This window comes from Diabrotica virgifera, chromosome 4 (assembly GCF_917563875.1).
Source record: "Diabrotica virgifera virgifera chromosome 4, PGI_DIABVI_V3a".
NCBI lineage: Eukaryota > Metazoa > Arthropoda > Insecta > Coleoptera > Chrysomelidae > Diabrotica > Diabrotica virgifera.
Genome location: NC_065446.1, coordinates 251,441,677 through 251,459,585, shown reverse-complemented (window position 1 = coordinate 251,459,585; position 17,909 = coordinate 251,441,677).

Below are 17,909 nucleotides of genomic sequence, written 5' to 3'. Positions count from 1 at the left end.
GACTTAATTATTTTAATTTCTAACATCTAGACGACTTTGATAGTTGTCACAGTTAATTTCGAGTAAAAATAGCGTATGAATTGTACTATTTATGGTTGAAAATTGCTACGTTTGAAGAAAAAATAGTATACTTTATTCGGCAAAGAAGCGACTTTTCTTGACTTGCCCTCTATTAAGCGTCTCACTTCGTTCGGCGCGTAATATCGGGCGCGTCAAGAAAAGTCATGCTTTTCCGCCTCATAAAGTAATATACTATTAATTTTGAAAAAAAATTAGGTACTTTTTTCGTAATAACTTAAAAAGTATTAGTGATTCGAAAAATCTCGGAAAGTGCGAAAATGTAGGATATGCTTTTGTGAATATTTTGTATGCTTTTGATTTTCTGTAAGACATAAATTGGCTAAGTGGTTCAAACTTTGCATACAATCGAGATTAGTAACTGGTTCAAGCCCTTTCAATTACAACACTTTCCAAAATAGGGTTTGAAAAAATCAGAACACGTATACTGGAGCATTGTAAGACATACATATTATAGAACCTAATTTTCATGAGCTACAACTCTGCTTTTACTGGGGATACAGCCTTCACAAATACACTTTTTTTTTTTAAGATCAAGGCAGGTTTTGTTTATATTTGATTCAGAGTTGGACCACCATCTCCATATAGCTATTTCAGCATCCTTATGCCTCATCAGTGAAGCTCAGAAGTCTCAACTCTGAAGGAAATACAAACAATTCTGCCAATTTAAGGCAAACCATCGCAATGCAATGAACCCACCTCTGAGACGCAATTTAGCGACATCTCTCGTATTACGAGGAAAACAACGAAAAGCCCCAGATGCAAAGTTTACTACCTTTTAAACAATTAGAATAATTGAAACAAAAATATAATAAACAATATTGTTTAAAAGGTAGTAAACTTTGCATCTGGGGCTTTTCGTTGCTTTCCTCGTAATACGAGAGATGTCGCTAAATTGCGTCTCAGAGGTGGGTTCATTGCATCGCGATGGTTTGCCTTAAATTGGCAGAATTGTTTGTATTTCCTTCAGAGTTGAGACTTCTGAGCTTCACTGATGAGGCATAAGGATGCTGAAATAGCTATATGGAGATGGTGGTCCAACTCTGAATCAAATATAAACAAAATCTGCCTTGATCTTTTTTATTTTTTTTATTTTTACTCAGTTTGAGTATTTAGAAACTGTCTTTCGGTCCTTTTCCTTGACGAAGGGAAGGTAAATGCGTGGCCTAAGCGTCCTCTATTTGCTTTCTCCTACTTCGTCGTCTCTTGTGATTATATATTGTAAAATCCGGAGATACGGAATGCAGCCAGAAAGCAGTTTATTAACGAAAAGTATTAGATTTAAAATATTGTTTATTATATTTTTGTTTCAATTATTCTAATTGTTTAAAAGGTAGTAAACTTTGCATCTGGGGCTTTTCGTTGTTTACACTTTTTTTTGTTTTTTACAGCTACATTCTTGCAACATTTTTGCTAAGAATATTTATTTCGATAAAAAAAAAACTAATTTTTTGACTTATTTGCGAAAAACCGTCTGAAACCATGGTTTTTTTGTTGAAAAATGAACATTTTTACCGACAAATAACTCGAAAAGTATTGACTGAAAATTACACGGTATCGCCGTATTTCACGTTCATTACGGGTCTATCTATTACCATTACCAGACCCCAGAGTGCTCTAATAAAATATACTTTTGTTTTAATTTATGGGTTAATAAACTCTTTTAACAGGACCATAACTCCTGCACTAATCGAGGATGTTGTTAAACATTAACAAAGTTTGTTAGAACATCTTGTTTTTAATTATTTATATAATTTATTAAAGCCACCAGGCATATAATTCAATCTGTGCGTCTGTGCTTCTCTAATTAGACAAGTCTCCACTAACAATTTTCGTTGAAAGCTGGAAGGAAGGTACGTATGCATATTCATTAGAAGAAGATGTACAGGTTGTAAGTAACCATTTAAAAGAATCTTCGGTACATTTTAGTGACATAGAGTGTTAATGTGGAATATAAAATATAAACATATATTTATGATTTTTATGCATTAGTCACTTTTTTAGTTTTAAGAGGATGGATACGTATTTTCGGCTGCAATGCTATTCAAATGGGGATTCATTGTTTTCGAATCCTGAGAAAACTAATAAGTATTTTTGAAATATTTAAACGCAGAATGAAAGATTCCGTTATTGGCGAGCGCCAAAAGTCCCTGAGAACTTCTATAATGTTTATTTTAATAAGTTACAGGGGTGAAACACTAAGAGAAAATTTAGTGTGATATTTAATTTAAAATATCTCATTCAAAATAATTTTTTATTTATTCTAAGGGACTTTCGGCCCTCGGTAATAATATAGTCTTTCATTCTGCGTTTAAATTTTTCAAAAATATTAATTAGTTTTTTCAGGATTCGAAAAAAATGAACACAATGTCCGTGGTAATATTTCCAAATCTATCTTTGTCATACAACGCACTCAGTCGAAACGCATACTGTCAGTCAGACAGTGACAATCAGTGACAATTTTAAATATTTGACATGGCATCGGGAATATTTTGAGTTGTTGATTAAATAATATTGTTATATAGTGTATTTGATAAATAATTGATTTAAGACGTGAACTTAATAAAAAGTTATTTCAAAAATGAATAACCATTATCAATTTCGTTGCAAAACGAAAATACAGCCGCAACATATTCCAGTCCAATCAGAGAGTGCAGCAAGCACCTCTACCGGTTTCGAAACTTATTAGTCTGTCATCAGGAGGCACATATGCTGCTCTCCCTGATCCAACCAAAACAAACCTCGGCGTGCAGTCCCGGATTGCAACGAACGAAATGGCATAGATGCCCTAGCGGCAACTGCTACCAAAAGACTAAGTTTTCACTCTAATGGCATATAAAGCAACATAATGTTACTCTACATCCCACCAGACTGAAAACAATGGGAACCTTCTCTGGTTACACCTCCGAGGCTTCTACAATTTACAAGCCATACGGATGCTGAGACTAAGGAAGATGAGGGAATTTTACAATTTATAATTCACGTCACACCTGCTCAGCGCGGTAAAGTTCCAACGAGAATACTTCCCATCGTACTCCAAATGGAGTAAACATATAAATCAAAAATGAATAACCATTTTCAATTTCGTTGCAAAACGAAAATACAGCCGCAACATATTCCAGTCCAATCAGAGAGTGCAGCAAGCACCTCTACCGGTTTCGAAACTTATTAGTCTCTCATCAGGAGGCACATATGCTGCTCTCCCTGATCCAACCAAAACAAACCCGGGCGTGCAGTTCCGGATTGTTATTTACAAACACAGTTCCGGATTGTTATTTAACAAAAAGTTATTTATTGTGTATTATTTGTGGAAGATCCAAGCAGAGAATACATCAGGATAATATGTTCTGTGATCCAAGCATTTTGTTGTTAAAGATAAGATGTTCAAAATTGTAAGCGTTTCATAGCAACAATATATTATTAAAAACTCACTTTAACACTTTTCCTCTTTTCTCGATTGAGTATTAGTTTTTGTTGTACATATAAATTATTACAATTACTGAATACATAGTTAGTGAAAAAATTATCAGTAGTAATTGCACAAGAGCTCTAAAATTCTATATTAATTTTAGAGTTCGAGTGCAATTTGTTGCGATTATTTCATGAATAAAACTGTTCAAAACCAAAATTTTATAATATAAGTCAAAATATTTGACGATTGAAAGTCATCACTTTTATAATTTTTAAAACATTAATTGTTATTAATGTCACTGAATGTATTTTTTCGTAGCAACAAAGGGCATCTAACGTAATATACTTAACGATGGGCAATTATCAAAAATTATCGATTTAATTCAGATTTCTGTGGGTTTCTATTGGTCAGAATCTCCTATGAATGAAATAATCACATTTATTAACTGAATTAATAATTTGCAATTATAAAAATAACAGTTATCCAAGAACATTCAAAAGCCATCTCTTTAAATTAATGATGGCATTTTCAAGTAGAATGACATTCTAGTAATGTTTACATATCCATACCAGTGTGAATTTTACTACACGTAATTTGCCGTGTAAAGACAGAAAAAGTAGGGATACCCGTAAAATATTTGCGAATTATGTACCGATGGCCTTAAATCACTTGTTCACTTACCAAACTAGGTACCTACAGTTAAACTTTTCAAAAGCGGCCAATAAAAATGTTATAAACTTTAGACGTTTAGGGGAGTAGCCATTTGAAATGTGTTCTAAAGAAAAATAATGATGGTGGTTAATGTTGAAAACTGAAGGCGAAATGATAGGGCAGACAAATTACACACCTGCTTCACTTCAAGCCATACCTTTACTACTTCTGTTGTTTTCTGGTGCCAATATAAATTTTTGATGATACGGAGGTCTTGGACATAAATTCCCACCTGTTTCAAGACATCTATTCATTTGTCATGATTTACTGCACCAAAGGACTTTCCGAAGTCGATAAAGATAGACAAGGATTTGTCTAATTATCCCAGTCCATAAGACCGTATGGAGAACATGCCATATACACACCTCCACCATGTTCTTTGTTTTATGTTTTGTCTGTACCAATATTTGTTACCTTCTTCCATGAATATAATATTTATGTTCTAATATTAGAGATAAAACGCTGGACGGAAGGGCCGCCCGAGAACTTTATCGTACCGATCTATTATCGTTATCGTACTAGATACTGGCATTCTATAAAAATAACAAAGTTACTCGTTATTTTGATATTTTAGAAACACCTTGTATACTTAAAAATATTTTATGGTTCTACGCATCATTAATTCCCGCATTTGAGAAAATGTTCGGGGACACACTATAGATTATTGCATAAATCAATAGAATATTAGTCATACTTTCATTTCAAATTAGTCCATTTTTCTGAGAAATTAATAGTTTACAATATTTGCATTTTACTGCATGGATTGTAATGAAATTTTGGGAGTAGCCCAAAGCCCAATCTTCTAATTCAAAGTCTATCCTATATACTATATACTACTATATTTTATCATGGGGGCGGTTCTCACCCCTTCTCGGGGATAGAACATTTTTATTTTCGAATTGCATGGAGCAAAAGGAAGAATTTTAAGAAAATTTAAAAATGCGCTCTATAATTTGATCTTATTTTTTTCACCCGTCCAACTTTTTGAAAGTATTATGCAAAGTATTATTAAGTATATTGCAAAAGAAAAACAATGCATTTAAATTCTGGTGAATGAGGGGTTAAATGTATGTACTTCTCATTTTTCCTTAAAGTATATTAGTCATATATTTTTTTGCACCATATCTCGCTTAGTTTGGATGTAACCGACATTTAACGGTGCTAGTTTTAAAGGCCTTTTCAAACACTACAAAAGCATGAGCACTTTGAGCATGCACCAAAAAACAAACTCTTTTTACCTACCATATCTCTTTTTGTATTATAAATAGAAAATTTAAGAAGGAACGAATCTCTTTGTTATTTATAATTAAAAACAATTTTTATATAGTGTTTTTAGTTTGATGCATAGTTTTTAAGGTATTCACAAAAAACCGTCCGAAAACGTGTCATTTTTAAATGAAAATGGCCAATTTTCAACTACGCATAACTCAAAAAGTATTGAGTTCTCAAAAAAAAGTATAGATCAGTTTTTGCTTAAAAATTGGTTCTCTAGCCACTTCCATGCTTATTTTGACCAATAAATTTTCCACCCCCTTGAAGGGGTGGGAATTGCCCCAAGATAAATGCGTCATAGTATATAGGGTAGATTTTGTTTCTTGGGTTATTCCCTACTTACTGTGAAAATATCAAGTACATCGATGTAGTAGGATGGAATGCGGAGCCAAATACTCTCATTGACTGCCCTATAATAATGCTCTGCTATGATCGCGTGAGAGGGGACACACACAAGATTCTAGCAAAATTTCAATTTTCTGTAACTTTTCGAGTTTTTGAGTTACAGCAACGAGTTTTATGTCATTGAAAAGATAATTTTACATTCTTTCAAAATATGTAAAAATATATAGGACATATGTAAAAAATTAAGATTTTTTTTTCATTTCCGGTTAAACCGGAAGCCATATTGTGGGTAAAATTTATTGTGCTAATAGATAATAAAGTACTATATATGTTTGCCAAAATTAAAATTTTAGTTTCTATTACAGAGGTAGTTACGGGCACTCCAATATTTTTTTATAAAAAATTCATAACTCCCCACCTATGAGGAGTTAAGAAATCTGACTAATGTTATTCAATTTACCGATAGGATATCAAAAATATATTAAAAAATAAACAAATTCCTTGGAGTCGTTTTTGAGAAAATTTAGTTCAAATTTATGTTAAATTTTGATCCCTTAAATATAGGCAACCCATAACTTTTTCTGAAAAACGAGAATATTCTTGTTATAGCCCCATCTTTATGCTATATAAATGTTTTTTCAAATTAAATTTATCTTAAACAAGTTTTTAGATTGGTAGGGAAATGTATCGGGTGGGCGGTCGGCCATTCTGGCCGCCATTTTGGATTTGGAAATGTCAAATTCTGTATTTCTATTTACCTATCGATGAGCTAACTTTAAGTTAAATTTCATTCGTTTCGGTCAAAATTTGCAAAAATGGGCCCCAAATAACCCCCCTATTTCGGCCCCCCTGTGAGGGGTTTTTTTCAAAAGCTTAGTTTCTCGACAAAATTCTCTTAAACTTACTCATACCGAATTTCATCGAAATCGGTCCAGTAGTTTTTGCTGGGCGGTGGCGACATACGTACGTACATACGTACGTACGTACATACGTACGTACATACTTCCGACATGTTCTTTTTATTTGCTCTTTAGACTCAGGGGGACTCAAAACGTCGAAAAAAAGTGAAATCTGAAAAAAAAATTTTTTGCACGATCCTATAACTTTATCTATTATACTCATACTGCGTATGTAGTACGATAAAGTAAAACAGTAAAAACGATGGCGTCGGCCATCGGCAAAAAACGGCAGCGTACGATAATGTTGACAGACCCCAATTATTTGCTCGCATTTGGAATATGGTAGAATTAACTAAAACGACAATAAGGAAAGTCGAATGTAAAGTGCAGGTACAAGGTTTCAAAAACCATTTACAACTAACAAAGGACTGACCCAGGGAGATGCGCTGTCATGCATGCTCTTCAACCTAGCTTTTATAGAAGCTAGTTTTCAAAAGAAACAAAAGACAGTAACAGTATTTATAGATCTAACAGCAGCATATGATACTGTTTGGAGACAGGGATTAATATATAAACTGGCCCGTATTATCCCCTGCAGAAAGATAATTAACCTCATTGATAACATGCTGACAAACAGAGCCTTCCAGGTTATAATGGGAAAGGAGACGAGTAGACAGATGAAACTTAACAATGGCCTTTCACAGGGTTCTGTCCTTGCCCCTTTACTTTTTAGCCTCTATATTGCTGACATGCCTGAAACCGAATCTCGAAAGTTTGGATATGCTGACGACTGGACCCTTGCAACAAGCCACCAATCTTTAGAAACTACAGAAATCAATCTCACGAATTACTTATCCATCCTCAGAGAATACCTTAAGAAATGGAGACTACAACCAAGTACTACAAAAACTGAAGTATCAGCTTTTCATCTCATCAATAAGCTGGCAAACAGAGAATTGCGAGTATATTTTAATAACAAGCTGTTGAAACACAATAAATACCCGAAATACCTTGGGGTTGCTCTAGACAGTACGCTCACATTCAGAGAACACCTGACGAAAACAGCAGCAAAATTGAAAACACGCAACAATATAATACAGAAAGTCTTGAGACTTCTGAGCTTCACCGATGAGGCATAAGGATGCTGAAATAGCTATATGGAGATGGTGGTCCAACTCTGAATCAAATATAAGCAAAACCTGCCTTGATTTTTTTTATCTTATAATACAGAAACTCTGCGACACTACATGGGGGTCCACAGCATCAACTTTAAGATCCTCTGCTCTTGGCCTGATATATCTGGTGGCAGAATACTGTGCACCAGTGTGGCTAAACAGCAGGCACACCCGCCTGGTCGACACCCAAATAAACCGTGCTATGCGTATGATAACAGGCACAATTAAGCCCACCCCTACAATGTGGCTACCTACCCTTAGTAATATAGCACCACCCAACCTACGCCGCGAACATGTATTGGTTAAAGAATATAACAAAATAATGGACAGTCGCCAGCTTCTAGTCCACAACGACATCCCCGATATTCTTGGAAACCGTCTCCGATCCAGGTTACCCCCTCTACAATCTGTTCAAGCGCTGCAGCAATCCAACTTTGACTTAAATACCCGATGGAGAGAATATTGGGAAAGTAAGACAGATCCGCATTACCATAGCCTACCGGACATCAGAGGAAAACCTAGCGAATTTGAACGACCTTGTAAGATTTGGGCAGCCCTTAATCGAATTCGAACAAACTGTGGAAGATGCGCCGACTACCTCTACAGATGGGGGTAAACTTCCCTCGCCTTCTTGTGACTGCGGCGCTGCAAGACAGACGATCAGTCACATTGTTCAGGACTGCCCACGCAGAGCATACACAGGCGACCCTATAGACTTTGTAATGGCAAACGAAGGGTCAATCGAATATATAAAAAAACTGGACATCTGTTTGTGATGCATTGTATAATGCATAAATCTAAATTTATTCTGTGATGTACTTAAGCCATACGCTAAATAAATAAATTCAACCTAGCGTTAGAAAAAGGTATGAGAGATTCGGGAATAAACTTAAAGGATACGATATATACCCGTAGTTTACCAATGCTGGCAAATTCTGATGATATCGTCATCATTGGAAGAACCCGAAATGAAGCAGTTGAAGCTTTTACCTACACGTATCAAAAACGGTGAAACTATGGAAACAGTGGAAGAATTCTGCTACTTAGGGTCACTGGTAGACTGCAAAAGCACATCTAAAGAAATAAGAAAAAGAACATGCGTGGCTAAATATTTTGGTCTATACCCTTAACTAAGAGCGAGACGTATGTCAAGACATACGTTTCGCATACATAAAGTTTGCATAAAGTCTCGCATAAAGTTTGCAAACTTTATAAAACAATAATACGCCCAGTGCTTACGTACGGATCGAAAACATGGGTAATGACGACTCGAGATGAAGAGTTACTACGAATATTTGAAAGAAAAGTATTGAAGACCATATTTATATGACAGAGTAATGGACAGGATATGTGGAGAAGGCGATATAATTTCGAACTCTATAGACTTTTTGGGAATGCAGATATCGTAAAGACGATCAAAATAAACTGCCTAAGATGGGTGGGCCACGTTAGACAGATGGATGAAAGTGATCCTGTTAAAATAACTATTCTAAATGGGTCGTCGGTTGGAAGCAGAAGAAGAGGGCGACCTAAACTCAGATATCTGGACGATATGCAGGAATATTTAAGGGAGATTTGAGTAAGAGAATGAAGAAGGCAAACTCGGCAGGAAAGGATAGAAAAGTGTTTGAAGGCAGGCAAAAGCTCACCAAGCCTCATCATAAATTGGCGCTTTAGTAGAGTTAAATAAGAGTCCATCGTTAGGCCAACGTTTTATTAGTAGAAATTATTATTTAACTGAAAATATGTGTTGTCAGTATCTAATGTCAATAGGTCCATTATAGCTGCTACATTCAGTTTGAGTTGCATTTAATGTATCGTTCCTGTCTTACTTTATTTTTAAAGCTATTCTGTAAAGGATTTTTTTTTAAATAATTACGCTGGTCATAGCGGTAGCTGGAGGAATATTTTGAACACACAAAAAAAACAAGCGACGAATTGTAAATAATAAAAGTTCAACAGTTTGGCTCTTGGACTTATATTGACTTATCCAAACATCCGATTTATGAATTTAAAAAAAAATCAAGCCACAGTCGAACAATTTTTACGAGTAGCTTTTTACGAGTGATAGAAACGAGCAGTTTTTGTAATTCCAAAGCAAGTTTTTCAGGAGCATCAACCGCTTCTTGAGATAGCGTGAAGAATACCTCTCTGCTATATACCGACGTAACAGAAGAAAATATAAATAATTAGTATGATGTCAAATCAGGTCTGACACGCGGACAAATTATAAATTTGATAATATAAGTTATAGGCAAAGCAACGAAGCACTAAAAAGCCCAAAACCTAGGAATTTTGTGCAGTAAGATTAATTGTTTTATACTTGGGGGTTTTGGAGGTCACTGAACACGAATTTCATGACGGCGCTGGTCTCCGAGGTACTTTTTGCCCAGGGTGGAACTCGTCGCCTGGGACGATCGAATAATTCGCGGGACGATCGAATAATTCGCAAAATACAGATTGGACCGAAAAACTGAAAAATACGTTTTCAATATTTTTCAGAAATCGATCGAATGGCACTAAATACGACCCCCCTTCAGCCTCCTGGAGGTGGGGTGCGGGTAACGTTAAAATCTTAAAGAGAAACCCCCGTTTGTTATTGCAGATTTTGATCTCTTACGTAAAAATATGCAAATTTTATTTGAGGCATTTTTAGAATTGTGGATAGATAGTATAGGGGAGTGCAATTAGAACGAAAACATGCATTGTTTTGGAAAAATTCAAACCAGCTTATATTTTTCTGAAACATTCTTTGTTAGTTTATATACATGTTAAAGTAAAAAGTTCTAATCGCAGATTTGGCCGCTAATTGTTTATTAATTAAAAACCTAAGTTTTCAATCTAATAGCACATAAAACAACATCCAAAAATGTTATTCTACATCCTACCAGACTGAAAATTTAGTTTTTGCTAGCAGTTCCCGCTAGGGCATCCCTGCCATTTCGTTCGTTGCCATCCGTGACTGCACGCCGGGGTTTGTCCTAGTTGGGTCAGAGAGAGCAGCATATGTGCCTCCTGATGAGAGACTAATAAGTTTCGAAACCGGTAGAGGTGCTTGCTGCACTCTCTGATTGAACTGGAATAATGATGCGGCTGTAGTTTCGTGTTGCAACGAAATTTAAAAAATGGTTATTCATTTTTGTTTATTAATTGTTTAAACAATAACAATTGTTTTGTATAATTAATTTTAAAAATATCGTTGAATTCATCATTTTACTTTGATTAAATATGTTTCTATTTTGTTTTTGATTATGCTGAATCCGAATATGGCATTACAATTTAAAAATTCTTATACAGAAGCTGTTATACAGTATGTTTGCGTAGCTAGGAACCACATGCAAAACTTTTTTATTATCAATTTACGAAAAAAAGTTATTATTTATAAAATGCTCTGGATAGTCAAAAATTTAAAATTCAGCCGTCATATATCAAATTTTATCAATTTTATACGAGTTATGTCAAAAATATAAATTTCGTTAAAGTGTAAAGTACCTTCATATTCCAGAATATCAAAAAATGCTATTATGAAAAGTTGTTGGAAATTAAAAAATTTGTTTTAATATACAATTAATCTAATCGAAAAAAAAAATTAAATTTTTTCTCAAATTACGATTACCCATCATCATTTTATTTCAATTATGATAACTAGTTTATTATCAATTTTACGAAAAAAGTTATTCTTCATAAAATGCTCTACCTGGTCTAAAATCTAAGAGACAACAAACATATATCAAACTTTTGCAGTTTTAGACGAGGTATGTAAAAAATATGAATTTTGCTTTAGAGTTGTGCTTTTATTATTCACAATATTTTAATTAGAAGGATGAAATTAAACACTGAAACATATTTTTTAATTCGAAACAACTTTTCTTAATAACAATTTTTGATATTGTGAAATATAAAGGTACTTTACTATTGAGTGAAATTCATATTTTTTGACATACCACGTATAAAATTAATAAAAGTTGACATTTCATGGTTGCATCTTAGATTATATACGATGCAGAGTATTTTATAAAGAATAACTTTTTTTCGCAAAACTGATAATAAAAATGTTATCAATAGGTTTCAAGTTAAGCAGACATACTGTATAAGAGCTAAAAAAAAAATTTTTGTTGAACATTTATTATTGTTGAAGCTTATTTTTAAATGTATTTTAGGTAAGTTTTATAAAAAAAAGTTTTGATCACTTTGTATAAACCTTTTTTTAACTGGTAATTTTCGGTTTTTGTATTACATTTTTGTTATCTTTCTAAATTTTCTCAAAAAGAAATAGTGTATTTCATTTTTAAAGTAAAATAATTTAATGCATTTTAAAGATCACAACCTAAGCTTTAAAAAAGCACTTATAAAACTGTAATAAATTTGTTGAAACTTGAGTAATACCGTCTTAAATTGGTGGTAATTCTGTAAAACTACGAAGTTTTCAAAAATTACATTTTTTGAGATGTCGTATCATTTGAATTAAATTTTTGAGATTTTTTTTGAGGAAAACATCGTTTAGTAAGATGTCTGAAAGGTAAGCTGTGCAAAATTGAGAGTTTTATAAGAAAAATTGTATTAGTTACACATTTTTAAATAATTTTTAAACCAAATTCATGTAAGCTTCACTTTCCGCCCACATCATAGTTATGCCCATAAATTTTATTTCTTTTTATTACAACCATAAGATAGCCAAATTATTCTTGTTTCATGATCAATTTATAAAATTTCATTTGATCCATTAGTTAAAGAATTACATTAAAATAACTCAACCGTGCACCTCGCCGTACGCTAGTTTACAGTGCGCCAATGTTTGTGAGAAGGGTGACTTTAGAGTTATAAATAAAAAATTATAGAAGCTACAGATTTAATTTTAGAAAAATCTTTATGGAAGTTTTTTTTTGTAAAATTTTCTGAATTTTTCAACGGTCAAGTCAGTTTTTTTCTACATATTATATTTTCGGAGTTATTTAAAAAAAACATCCAATTTCGCAGTTCATTTGTTTAATAAAAAATGAAGCACCCACTTCTCGAGTAGAACTTTTTGATATGTTGTTTATTAAACATTTCTTAATGAAATTACAAAAAGTTCTATCTTGTTTGATTTTTTCCGAAGTGTAAATCTATATGCACTCCCCTAGTACTATAGTCGGAAAAAACGATTTATCGTGATACCATAGGTAAATTATAGAAACGGTCTAATATCTCGAGAAATACACTTCCAAATAAAAAACCAAAAAATACGTGTTTTATATTTTTCAAGAACCTATCGAAAAACATCAAACACGACTCTCCACTCTACCCCCTAGAGGAGATGTGGGGGGTAACTTTAAAATCTTAAATAGGAGCCCCAATTTTTTATTACACATTTGCATTCCTTGCGTAAAAATAAGTAACTTTTATTCAAGGCATTTTTTCGAATTATGGATAGATGTGAACAATTCTAAAAAATGTTTCGAATAAATGCTACTTATTTTTACGTAAGAAATCCGAATCTGCAATAAATATGGGGCTCCTGTTTAAGATTTTAAAGTTACCCCCACCCCATCCCTAGGGAGTGGAGTGGGGGGTCGTGTTTAGTGTCATTCGAGAGTTTTTTGAAAAATATTAAACACGTATTTTTTTGTTTTTCTATTTCGAAGTGTATTTCTCGAGATATTAGACCGTTTCTATAATTTACCTATGGTGTCACGATAAATGGTTTTTTTCGATTATAGCGCCATCTATCCACAATTCGAAAAAATGCCTCCAATAAAAGTTGCTTATTTTTACGTAAGCAATCCAAATCTGCAATAACAAATGGGGGTTTCCATTTAAGATTTTAAAGTTACCCCCACCCTACATCCAGGGGGTGGTGTGGGGGTATCGTGTTTAATGTCATTCTATAGATTTTTGAAAAATATTAAACAGATACTTTTCAGTTTTTTGATCCAATTTTCATTTCGAGAATTATTGGATCGTTCCGCGAATCATTCGATCGTCCCAGGCGACGAGTTGCACCCTGCGCGCCAGGTACCTCAGAGACCATCGCCGTCATGAAATTCGTATTCAGTGACCTCCAAAACCCCCAAGTATAAAAATTGAACTTATTTCCGTCAATATTTCCTGAGTACTAAATTTTTCATTTTCCATCTCTTCGAGATGCACTTTGAAAATGCATTTTCTCATGCACAACATTTTTTGCTGGACATCAATTTGGTTCACAAAATTGCCTGACACTCTCCTGAATCTAATGCAAAAAGTTGCATGAAGATTCATCTTACTGCAAAAAATTCCTAGGTTTAATGCTTCGTTGCCTCGCCTATAAAGAAAAGCTATTTATTTGAATGGTGATTGTTAATAGTCGAGGAAATGAAGCATTTTGGCTCGCAATTTTTTCGTCCAGCATGACGATTTTTCACAGAAGGTAGGGAATAGTCCAAGGATCATTTTCTATATCATGCCGCTGTACGCTAAAACCTTGGGGGTGGTTGCCACTCCATCTCGGGGGGCGGGAATTTTTTTATTACATTTTAACCATGGAAATCGATGTAAAAAGTGATTCAAAGAAAAAACTGTTTGTTACTTTTTCTTCGTAAAACTAATATTTTTCGAGTTATTCGCGCTTGAAAGTAACAGTTTTTCGATGAAAAAATCGACTTTTTTAGAGGGTTTTTTGAGAATACCTCGAAAAATATGCATTTAATCAAAAAAACTGTAGATATCAAAATTGTATCTTTTAGTAACACAGACCAAATTATTTTTCTGTAATATTTTTAAGACCAATACAAACCTAGATACGGCATGTTAAAAGTTAGCTTTTTTCGTCAAATGCATAATTTGAAATATATTCAAAGTAAAATAACGGAAAAACTTAGCATTTTTTCGAGAAAAACTTAAATAACCTTTTTTCAAGTATACAGTTAGCCCTTTCAAAAAATAATTATAAAAAGTTTCTAGCCTGAAAATTAAGCGACTTATGATCAAAAAAAGGTCGGTACCTGCTTTTCTCTATGAAAAAATGAACACTCTGTGAAAACAACCCCCTAATTACCCTCCTAATTAAAAATAGGTCTGCACTTCCCGTAATTCCTTTTATATTTGTATTATCAATATACTCAAGAAGTTTGACCTATTTAAAATGACTAATTTTAGAAAAATTGTAGTTAAAAGAAAAATTAATTTTTTGGAATTTTCCATTGTTTACCTTTTACTTCAAAATATCTCCAAAAATACTGGAGATACGAAAAAATAATAGATTACTAAATTGTAGCTTTTTTAATAACTAAAATTCCCTTGTGCATAGATTTAATTACAGTGAACATGTTAGCGAGATATAGCTGTTTAAAACCTCTATTTACGAGCAAACACCCCCTTATTCGAGCCCTTTAAACCCACCCTAATTAAAAACTAAGGGATCTTACGGAATTTAGTTTACACAGTCTTATAACTCTTCAAAAATTCTACAGTCATTTTTGAAAAAAAAATTTGTTGTCAAAAATGAAGGAGCTATGTTTATAAAACGAATTTTTTTTTTTCGAAAAATTCGGATAGTCCGCTTATGGATAATTTTTTTTATGTATAATACCACAGAACCGGTTCGTATACTGGAAGATGACTAAAAAACTATTTGTATTTGTATTTGTACATATTTGTAAATTCGTATTTTTGTGTAAATAAATGTTTTTGTAATTCTTTAATTCTACTTTTTTCTGTATAGATCTATTAAAATATCTACTTATAAAAACTGTAATGTTATTAAGGGTGGTTTTTAAGGGTTGGAATATTATGATATTATATCCTAAAGTATAAAACAATCATTATTTAACAAATAAAAACCAAATTTTACCCATATTAAAGTTTACAATGTTTTTATATAATTTTTGACAATAAGGGGTAGTTTACACCACTAAAAATAATCAACGCCCTTAAGCATGATATAGAATATGAAGTACAGGGTGAGATGATCCTACTCCCAAATCTTTATGTAAATCGATGCAAACCAAAATTATTCTTTTAGGATAAGTAAATTTTTTATATATAGCTCCAACAAGGGTGGTTTTAAGGGTTGAAATATTATGATAGTATATCTTAAAGCAAAAAACAATCATTGTGTAACTAATAAGAACCAAATGTTGACAATATTAAAGTTTAAAATATTATTTTATAATTTTTTACAATTAGGGGTAATTTTCACCCTTAAAAAACCAAAAGCGTACAACGGCTCAATATAGAAAATGAACTAGAGGGTGTAATGAGCCTAAACCCAAATTTTTATACAAATCGATGCTGGACGAAAAAATTGCGAGATTTTGCCATTTTTTCAGCTTAATTTCCTCGACTATAAGGGTCTCAATGCAGGACCGATCTTTTGTAGGTAATTATTTATTTCCAGTGGTTTGAACAATTATTGTGACTAACAAATTTATGAAGATAATCGAACAAAATTGAGCATTTATCTAAAACTCGGACTCGGTTCTCCTCGGACTCGGTTCTCTGCTGATTTCAGATTTCCTTTAGATTAAGTTTTGCATTAAACACTTTTTGAATAATAAGACTTTCCATTTTTACAGCTATTTTAACAACAGAAATGCCTTCATCCATTAGTAAAAAACGGTGTCCAAAGTGATAAAATCTTTTTTCGAATTATTCGCATAAAACCCAAATGGCATTTTATATCTTCTGGCCATTATAAAAAGTAATACGTTTTATTGTATGTGTGAGAAGCGATTTTTATATTTCAGCAGAATTTCAGATTGCTAATTGGGAATTTTCTAAATTCCTCATAAAATTTACAGCGGAGTAAAAAAGAGTAATGGGCCGGAGAGAATATTGAAAAACTCGTTTCAAGAAAAGGAAAAATCCCAATGGTTGTCTGTATAATGTTAATTCTCCTACAAGGTTTACCAAAACTACATCTACTATCATTGATTATATTGTCACAGATTTCTCACCCCTTGATGTTTGCCCTACAATTATTAATGCGGGACTATCGGATCATGAAGAAGTATGTATACGAAGTTTAACATGTTCAGCAAACCCTCCTCGGAAACCCGAGGTTAGGTAGGATTTTTTCCGCTCAAAATTTTCGTAAATTTCAAAATTTATGTTTAACTTCTGAGTGGGCTCCTTCTATAAACGTGGACTATAATTTCGGTTATTCTTTAGATAAACTTGTCTGTATCTTCAATAAGGCATTTCCTACATAATAAATGTACCACTGATGCCATGTTTTCTGTACTACATGAGGTTTACCAAGCACTAACCAATAATCTTTACACTGTCACTGTGGCAGTCTGCCACTGTGAGCACTGAGAGCAACCTCTTCTTGGATATTCTCATCCAGTTATCCATCCTAATATATTTTTAGCATTGCTTCTCACTTCGTTTATCTATCTCTTCCTTGATCTGAATTAAGCGTAATACATAAACTGCTCGTCAAAAGTTAGGGATATAGAAAATTCTGCTGACTTTTTCTAGTAGATTTTTTCGTGAACAGGTTAACGAATTCCGCTAATTTCTGTTTTATTATTTTAGACTTTTCTTTAGTATTTACACAGTTATGCAAAGGTTTACTCAAACTTTTTTTTTGTACTTATACCGGCTGGAAGAAAAGAAATGTTTTTCTTATGTTAAGTTTGAAACGCCCTGTAGGGTGGACGAGGTACAAATGGGAGTATTTATCGAAATCGTATTGTAATCTTATGTTTTTTGAACATTTCATTTTTGAATGTCCCTGATATCTTTAATAGACGGTTTTGTAATTTAACATGTGTTTTAACCGAAACAAAAGTTTGAGACACCTTGTAGGGAGAAAAAGGCACAAAGGTGAGTATACCTCGATATTTTGTTGTAGTCTCATATTTTGTGAATATTTTATTTTTTTAATTTCTCTGATATCTTTAATAACCAAGAAACTAGACGATATTACTCTTTAATATGTGTTTTAACTGACGACATGCGTCACATCACACATGTGAAACATAGAAAAACATATTAAAGAGTCAAAACGGGAACTGGTGTATGTTTTCAAAGACTGATAGAGTGTGTAAATAA